Source organism: Amphiprion ocellaris, chromosome 10 (assembly GCF_022539595.1).
Source record: "Amphiprion ocellaris isolate individual 3 ecotype Okinawa chromosome 10, ASM2253959v1, whole genome shotgun sequence".
Lineage (NCBI taxonomy): Eukaryota > Metazoa > Chordata > Actinopteri > Pomacentridae > Amphiprion > Amphiprion ocellaris.
The window spans coordinates 33,196,330-33,204,965 of NC_072775.1; the positions used below are offsets into that span (position 1 = coordinate 33,196,330).

Below are 8,636 nucleotides of genomic sequence, written 5' to 3' on the forward strand. Positions count from 1 at the left end.
CATGTGGCCTCAGAAGCTCTACTTTAGTAGAGACTAGACGCTGATAGCGAATTAAATGAAGGATACGCACTGATTTGTGTGCCTGAAGATGGTAAATATCTTCATGACACATTTTCAGTAACAAGGCTGGATGACTTTTATATATCTGTTTTCTAAACTAGTTAGCAATACAATCAAATAGTTACAGTTATAGATAAATATATCGACAACAGAACTTTTTGCTAAGTCTCCCGTGGATCATTGCGGGACCAGCTGATGCAGTGGCCATATGGTGGCCATCTCAACTTCAGGCTCTCTGGTGAAGCTACCGTTGCCAAATCTCGCGATAGCCGCCTCCCTGATCACTACGTAATGTGCCGTGCTGCTTCTAGCGGCGCTGGTGACAGTGCTGAAAGCTGTTGGGGTGAGTTTTTATAAATTTTGTTGTTTAGCGAAACAGTTCACACATTTAATTGTAATGTTACTGTTAGGCATTTTATATTTCTTATCCAGTGAGTCTTTACAAGTAAACAGGTTATCTAGGACGTAGTCATACGCAGAGCCCGGGCCTGGGTGGGGCCGCCGTGTTTTTCCTCAACATAAATCACCACGCATTGGGCCACGGAGTGTAGCAGCATGCTAGCTAGCTGTAGCCGCTATTAGCCACTTAGCATTGCGGAGAACCTAGCTACATCTTTGACGGTTTAAATAAACAAGCCCGTGTCGTTGTTTCCTAAACATATCCCAGTGTACCAGAGAGGTAGCTCTTGTGTGGAGCTGATGTGTTAAACATTAGAGGCAAAAGCCGCACCTGAATACAATAGAACACGAGCCTCTGACAGCTCTACGTAGCTTCTTTGTTGTCACGTCCTCGTGCCGTTAGCACCGATAACACTGTAATTCAGTTATCAATTCAGTTATTAGTTATCGATTCAGTTGTCAACTCAGTGAATAAATTCAGTTTTGTTTCATGTCGACTTTAATTAACCGCAAGTGAACACGGGCCATATAGTTACGAATGGTGAAGTATTGTCTTGCCGCTTACAGTCACTTTCCAAATTCGGCGTTTGTCTGTTCAGTTTTCAGTGATAACCCGTGTAGGGAAACAGCGCAGTGCTATCAAAATGTGATTTTTATACAAAAATGAACTATTATTTCTTTGTCACGTCAGGGCCGAATTTCCTTCCCTTGCTCTCAGTGTAACAAGCCACGACAGAGCTTCTACTCGGTGTGAACAGTTTAGATTAAACGATAAAAAAAAAAAATTCAAATGTAATTTGTCTGAATTGAGATTGGAATGCACGTCTGCACTAGAGTAACGTGACAGGCTGCTTAGCTACTTACCATTAACTTTCTGATAAGATACTCGGAAGCTCTTGAGCTTTTTAGTTAATTGTTGAGAATGACCAAATATCTAAAATGCCTTATGTATCCTGTCGCACTGAATTAATTCCCCCCTAAGACTCGGAGACGCCCTGAGTATCGCCTGTTTACGACTTTAGCGTTAGCAAGATGCTAATCTGCCAGGTTCTATTTGTCCACACAAGGTCATTTCGAGATTTATACTTGACGGCTGCGGTGTTTGTTACTGTGTTTAACTAGCTGCAAAAAATGAACAGTAGCCCGTCTTCTATTGTTTCGGCGCATATTTTAGAGTTTGATATGTGTTGCGAAATCTACTGGATAGCCGAAAAGTGACGTTTCCGATGGCGTCGCATGCCGCAACGTGTTGGATCAGGCCATATTAACTGTTCCAGCTGAGGATAGCGGATTGCTAGGAAGTCACATGGTTGGTCCTCTCAGGGCGGTTGTTGTTTGGGCCCAGAGCAGGGTAGCGCCGTAGTGTTAAGGCCTGCGATACTAAGCAGGATGACATTTAATAACTATTCTGCGGTAGACCGCGAGTTTCTTAATGCTTGTAGTTTAATGATTTGCAAGCTAAACTGTAGCTTCCTGCTCATCAGAAAGTGCTTAAACGGCCTCCTGGTGGTTTCGTGGGTCTACTGTTTTTCCTCTTTCTGCGTCACCAAAAGCTGAAAAAGGGGGAGCAGAAAATCCCATCTTTTCCAAGGTTATTTTCACAGAAGCGCCGTCTCTGTTCGTTGCTCATAACCTTTAGCACACTTACACAATCCATCTCGTGGTAACTGACTTCTTTGTGCTGCCACTAGGATGTATACTTTCAGCACTAGTGAGTTTAGTATTAAACCTGAATTTGAAAATATCCTCACAAGTGCTTGTTTGTTAATGAAATGAATGCCAAGGAATCCCATTTGGGGAAAAAAACACGCTACTACTAGGAATGCTATTTGAACCTTTTTACAACTGGAGGCATTGCGACACAGTTACAGCAGAACAGGTATCATGTGTCCTGGGTTGGCTCAAGCAGCTTGGTATTTAGGTCAACAACACTCTACTATAACCAACTGATGATGGTCACTTTCTGAGTTTCTAACTAAATTTAAAAAAAAAAATCCACATGCATGCTTACACACAGTCTGTATTCATCTTGGTTGCAAGATGAGACTCACCTGCACACCAAACATGTGCATGGTGGTGTCCAAAACAGGCGAGCACTGAATGAATAAAGAGGGCCTTGGTCTGAAATGTTGGTATGAATATCATAGCTTGCTCTTCAAGCATGCACAAGGACTTGTTGATCTACAGCTCTTGCCAGCTGCCTGGCATTATGCACTGTATTTAGAGGCTTCTGAGGAAAACTTATTTTTGTATGGGCATGAGGGAGTAAATATACTTGTGTACTTCTAAAATTTCAGGTCAGTGCTTGGGTTTGTTATGCCATTTCATATCACAGAAAACCTGAAATTCTTATTAGCTGATAGTGTCATTAAATTTATTTGCCTCACTGTAGACTCTTGGAACCCTTAGACATTTTGTGTTAAATCTAAATTGTTTCTGTGATGTTTAAGTGATAGATGTATCTAATCAGATTTCTTTTTGCCCAACAGTATGAAGTGAAACAGAACAGAATTTTTGTACCATCCGCAACTGCTTCAAGTTCAGATCACAACAAAGAAACTGAAGATAAACCTCCCAAAACAAAGTTGCAACACTGAAGACACGTGGCGAAAAAAGGATCACTTCAAGGATTTAAAACACAAGAAGGAACCAAATCCTGAAACGACCAAAGAATACGCACATCAGCCCTACAGAAACATAGAAAAGAAGCAATCCTATGCCCAAGTATATTCTAAAAAAATACAATAACTGATCTGAAACCAGAAGTTTGTGCCTACTCAACAGCTTTGACAAAGCACACGTCCCAACGCTGCTCCTTGCCCTCCTCATCCTCACTACACCGCCGACTCACCACCGGGGTGTGGAGTGGGCTGCTATCTGCTAGTTTTTTCCCCCATAGTTCCCCCATTTTCCCCCCCTCTTCTCTTCCCTCTGTTTTCATTGTATTTTTTTCTGAGCAGTGTTATTGCACCTGCGTTTGCCTTTTTTGCGCTCGATTTCTCCCCCTTTTTTACTTTATACAAACATCTAGAACTTGTGCCAGAAACCTGTAACAAGTGTGTGTGTTCAACTGTGTGCGTGAAGAGGTCTGCAACAATTGCAAAGCCATCGAGATCCTGAGAATTACAAGATACAAGACGACAAATAAAGGTGGGTCTCAGTTTCAGTCCCTTCAAAACAAGGAACCTTTTCGTTAGTGTCAACTGTGCCTTTTACTTATGTTATACAGTGATATACAAATATTTAAAAGCAGATTGTGTAACATTTAATTCTCATTCAGTTTGGACAGCTGCACTGATTTGGGGCAGCAATGAAGAGGTTGTTTGCTTTTTATCACTGAACACAAATAACGGTGTGTTTGTCCTCCTCATTTGTCTAAGCAGTCAACTCTGACAAACATGTGCTCCTTTTTAAAAAAAATAAAAAATATTATTGATATTGATCAAAATTTCTCACCTCATCATTTTGGCTTTGTCAAAATTTAAAAGGCAGCATCTTCAGTGTTTATTTGCAGTAACTGCATTCACAGATTAGTACACATTTAAGGTGAAAGAGGGACATCGTATTGAAAACAACTGCTAGAGTGCTTGGTGGAAAATGAACCCTGTGTATTTATTGCTCCTTGCGCACAGTTACATATCCCTTAAGTGTAGTCAGTGCTACTGAGTTGAAAATGTGATTCTGCTATCGTAGTGACCTCTTTTGCCATTTGCTAAAGATAACGCTTCCTGAAACTTCACATAAGCCACCTGAACTGAACCGCCACCACCTCCAAATGGTTAAACTGATTATTGAAGTCGGACAATTGATTGTCTTCCCACACGCAACCTGCACCTTTTCCCTATTCTGTCGTTTTCAAGTCATATCCTTCCTGATTTTTGCCTTTTCAACCCTCCCTGGGGATTAAAGCCCACAGCTATTTTCCTTTGTTTGTGACACTTGGCACACTGGCTGACATATCTACCTTACCCGTTATGTTTGTTCCTCTCTTCACCCTTGCAGACATCCAGCGGTGTATCATTGGGTGGTTATATAAGAATAGTACTTAACAGTCAAGCAAAAACATTCAGACAAGTAATCAAGTTCAGCAAGTGCTCAAGCAAGTTTGGTCCGAGTTTATGGGAAAATATGGGCAGCCCCTGGAAAGGCTTTGTTGAATTTACCTTGCCTGCGTCGCCACCCACCGCGTTTGTTAGCGCTGACCTGAGCAGCACCTCCCCTGTCGGACTCAGCCTGTCGCCATATGGCCGATCCGTAAGTTTCACCTTCCCACCTCTCTTCTACGTGCCCCACCCCATCGAGCACCCATCCACCCACCTTGCCCTGCATCTTTGCTGTGAATGGCCTAACCTTTTTCATCCTTTTCAGGCTCCCGAGACTAGCCTCTACTAGTTATATTATTGCAGGGTGAGAGGTGTTCCGCTGATTAGGACTTTGGTATTTTTCACAATTCCCGACAGTATTTTTCTTTTCATCCTTATTTTTACTTTACATCACAATCCGGAAAAAAAAAATCTATAAGGACCATGAGATGACCAAATTTTATTAATTAATGCTCGGAAATAACTTTGCTCTAATCAGGCAACACAAATACAAGTTGGTCCTGAGGAAAATTGGTAAGTAATTTAAACTGTTGGTAAATAATGTATTCACCCATCAGCACTCAACTAAAACTCTTCATTCTATTTGTGGCCGAAATGTTTTAAGATGTATGTTTCAGAATAATCATTGCACTGGCAACAAAACACTCAGGCATGCTGCCTATGTACTCGCGTCTTTAATGTTGTATGTTAAAATACGTTAAAGTGTAAAAAAAAAAAAAAAAAAAAAAAAAACCTCACATATGTTATGTCTTGCATCAAAAGTAGTTCTTGTGATAGTGGAGTGCAGGACCTAACAGAAGAGGCTGCTCTGGGACCCCCCACATAACCCATAATCATCACCAACTCTCTGTCCACTGTAGATGCAATGCTATTTGACCTGTCATTTGCATTTTCTGATTCTTCATCTTCAGTAGTTTTCTTTTACTTGACCTTGAGTAACATTTGCAACACTGCACTTAAACCACCTCACCTTAACTGGCTGTCCCAAGATGTTGACTGATCTTTTTAGTTCATAGTTTGCTTTCTCCATGGAGCCGTTCATGTTTGAATTCACTCGTGTTTCCATCCACATTGTAGTGCTATAGATTGGTCCTTTGAATTGCAATTGTTATGGTTGTAGAACCATAATTTCTGAGTGACCTTATGTTTTTCTGCCTGGTATTTAGGTGTGATGGTTTTTGTCAGGGGTTTAGTTGATGGTGATGAGTTTCAGAAAACTGACAAACTGGAGAAATGTTTGTCCTCCAAAGGTGATGCACGGACAAACACAGGATGTTGTATGAAATATCAGGAGACATAGTGGGATCAGTTGGACAGTATTTCATAACCTAATGCAAGAAAGCAACTGGTTCTGCGTAATAACGCAACAATTTGTATTAAAGTGTAATTTTCTTTAAAAAATGTGAAACCCAGTGACATTGCCTCCTCCCAACAGCACATCCAAGTCTTATCCCCAGTGTCAGAAATGGAAAGAGGCTCCTCTGAACCTCCAGCGGCTCGCAACACTGACCCTGCCGCTTCTACCTCCACTGGTCCCATGCATATCCCTCGTTCCTGCTCTGTCTCTTGCCATCCCCACCCAGGAAATAAAAAACACAAGCGGACTCCCTTGTATCAGAGATCAGTAAGAGGGCATGTTCGGTGGTGCCCATACTGACTTGACAGATCTGTGAGCTGCTGGTGTGTCGTGACTTTTGCTAACAGCATGGATTGTAGTTGTGTGAAAAACAAGTATAACCAGGGTGTTCCAGCAGATTTTTATCAGTGAGTTTTTATTGATACTCCAGCATCGACACTAGTTGTTTGATAGGTAGGTAAATGGCTCAAGCCTTTGTCTAACCAGATTTGCATGAAATTTCTCCAAACTTTTGATATTGCCTAGATGTTTTGGGTTTCAAGTTGCTTGAAGAAATTAAGTGAATTGCAGCTTTTTGTGTATAACACAACAAAGTACCACACAGTGTTATAGTTTCTGTTTTGTCAGTGGTATAAATCCTCCTGAAATGAATGTATGTTTGCCACGGATGACTGAATAGACCTGGAAGGCTTTAATGTAGCTTTGCGTTTTCTTTTTTCCTCCCCCACTTCCTCTGAAGTGTGCTATACTTGCATGATTGTTTTTTTCTTGTTCTTTTTTTCTTGTGTTTTTTTAAAAGGTCGACATCAAACACTGCATCAAAATGCGTCTACATTTTTTTCCTTGTGTCTCCTTTCTGTTGATCCATCAGTGGATGCATTTTAACACTTGCTTCTCCTCTTCTTCAGATGAGTTTTGACCCAGGAATGCTCCATAACAATGGGCACACTGCGTACGCCAACGGCACAGGGCCTGGCATTAGAGAGACTGGTTTGTGGAGAAGCTCTTGACTTCCTATGGGTTCATCCAGTGCTCCGAACGTCAGGCTCGCCTCTTCTTCCACTGCTCCCAGTACAATGGCAACTTGCAGGAGCTTAAAATAGGAGGTGAGAGGCTTTGGACTTGTGGGTGGATACTTAAACTTCCAGACATCACTATTTGAAAAGAAAAATTACTGAAACTTAAATTGTTCCTGTGTCATTGGAAGTGTGATAACTTGTTTTCCTGTCTGTCTCTCATCAGATGATGTAGAGTTTGAGGTATCCTCTGACAGGCGCACTGGCAAGCCCATAGCAGTGAAGCTGCTAAAGATAAAGCCAGAGGTGCTGCCAGAGGAACGGATCTCGGGCCAGGTGGGGCCAGACCTGCACGCCTATCCCTTTACTGTGCTGCATGGTTATATTCATCCAGTTAAGGAACACCATTTTATTTTTGGTTATGTCCTTGTCTGTCAACATTTATATGGGCCATTGTGTTTTTTGGGTAGAGGATGTTTTTCTTAGTACAGTGTAAATTGTCTCCCCCCTTGTGATCCTGAATCAAAGTACGAAATCTCTTTTTCCATCAATATGCACTGTTCATTTGAAATTCAGATGGCTTGTTGTTGCTGGCATGCATGTTTACTTGAGGTGTTGAACGTCGGAACAAATATGGCCAAATGATTAGCGTAATTTTTGTCTGTACATTAATCTCGGTTAGGTTCAGACTAAAAACAATCTTAAAGAGTACATTTCTGATACATGGCTGTAAAGAGTCAGGGAGCTGGACTGCTGCATCATTAACATAAGATTATAAGGGTAAGGCAGAGACATCCCACGCCAGACTTTTGTGCTTGATATATTGGTGATGTACAATTCACAACATGCTAGTAATGCCACTTATGTTGAAATGGATACAAACAAATAAATCAAATTCGCCATGCAGAGCACAATGTGTCTCCTCAGAGCAGCATTTTATTAATTTCTTAGCTTGTTCACTCGGTTATCAACATGCTAGAGACTTGACATAGTATAAAGATTTTCCATTTATACTACAATCATGTTCATGAAACCATTACATCTTGGACACTTGATATGCATGTTCTGTATTGTTTGAAATTCAGCCATTTCAACTATCACATCTTGAGAAATATTTTAATGGGGCCAAATAAATACAATCGATATTCACACTTGGATTGTCAAAGCAGTGTGTTCATGGCCTCCACCTGAAATTTTTGCCCTCTGCCTGCAGGTTGTCTCATCTATCCCATTGCATTTGGATGGAAAGTCTGCACCTGGTCAGGTTCCCACTGGCAGTGTTTGTTATGAGAGAAATGGGGTAAGAGAAGTGGAATGGATTGCATCATGCTTGGTCAACAAAATGCAGAATGTTAATGTAATTAGAATTTCATCCTTCCAGTTTTTAAGGATTTGTACAAAGATAAAATTTGTTCTAAGCTTGGCTTAGTATTGCTAAATGTCTATTTGCATCTGCTTTCACATTATGATTTGTGATAATGTATGCCAACAATATGCAAGCATAAGCTATGGAGAGCAGTGTCTGCATGTGTTCCTTCCCTTCACACTAGAGCTGGGTAAATATGCAACTCTCAGCCTCCATAGCACAGGATCTGTCTGTCCCTTAATGATATTTTCTTACTTTGTGGTTGATGTGGAATGTGATAGTTTAGATTTTATAGCTGTGTCTCAAACCCAGTTTCGATGATTGCACTGTTGTGA

General features: G+C 41.1%; 1 long non-coding RNA gene across 5 annotated transcripts; it reads left to right on the forward strand.

Moving 5' to 3' along the window:
- The first annotated feature begins 242 nt into the window (after positions 1-242).
- LOC129349846 (uncharacterized) lies at positions 243-8,301 on the forward strand. Of its 5 annotated transcripts, XR_008602994.1 has the most exons (7): positions 243-403; positions 2,949-3,609; positions 4,462-4,713; positions 5,998-6,186; positions 6,828-7,025; positions 7,162-7,328; positions 8,149-8,301. It is a non-coding gene; the product is annotated as an uncharacterized LOC129349846 (long non-coding RNA). The 5 variants fall into 5 exon arrangements; XR_008602995.1 differs by lacking the exon at positions 5,998-6,186 and having other exon boundaries at positions 244-403; positions 8,149-8,300; XR_008602992.1 differs by lacking the exon at positions 4,462-4,713 and having other exon boundaries at positions 244-403; positions 8,149-8,300.
- Positions 8,302-8,636: the final 335 nt, after the last annotated feature.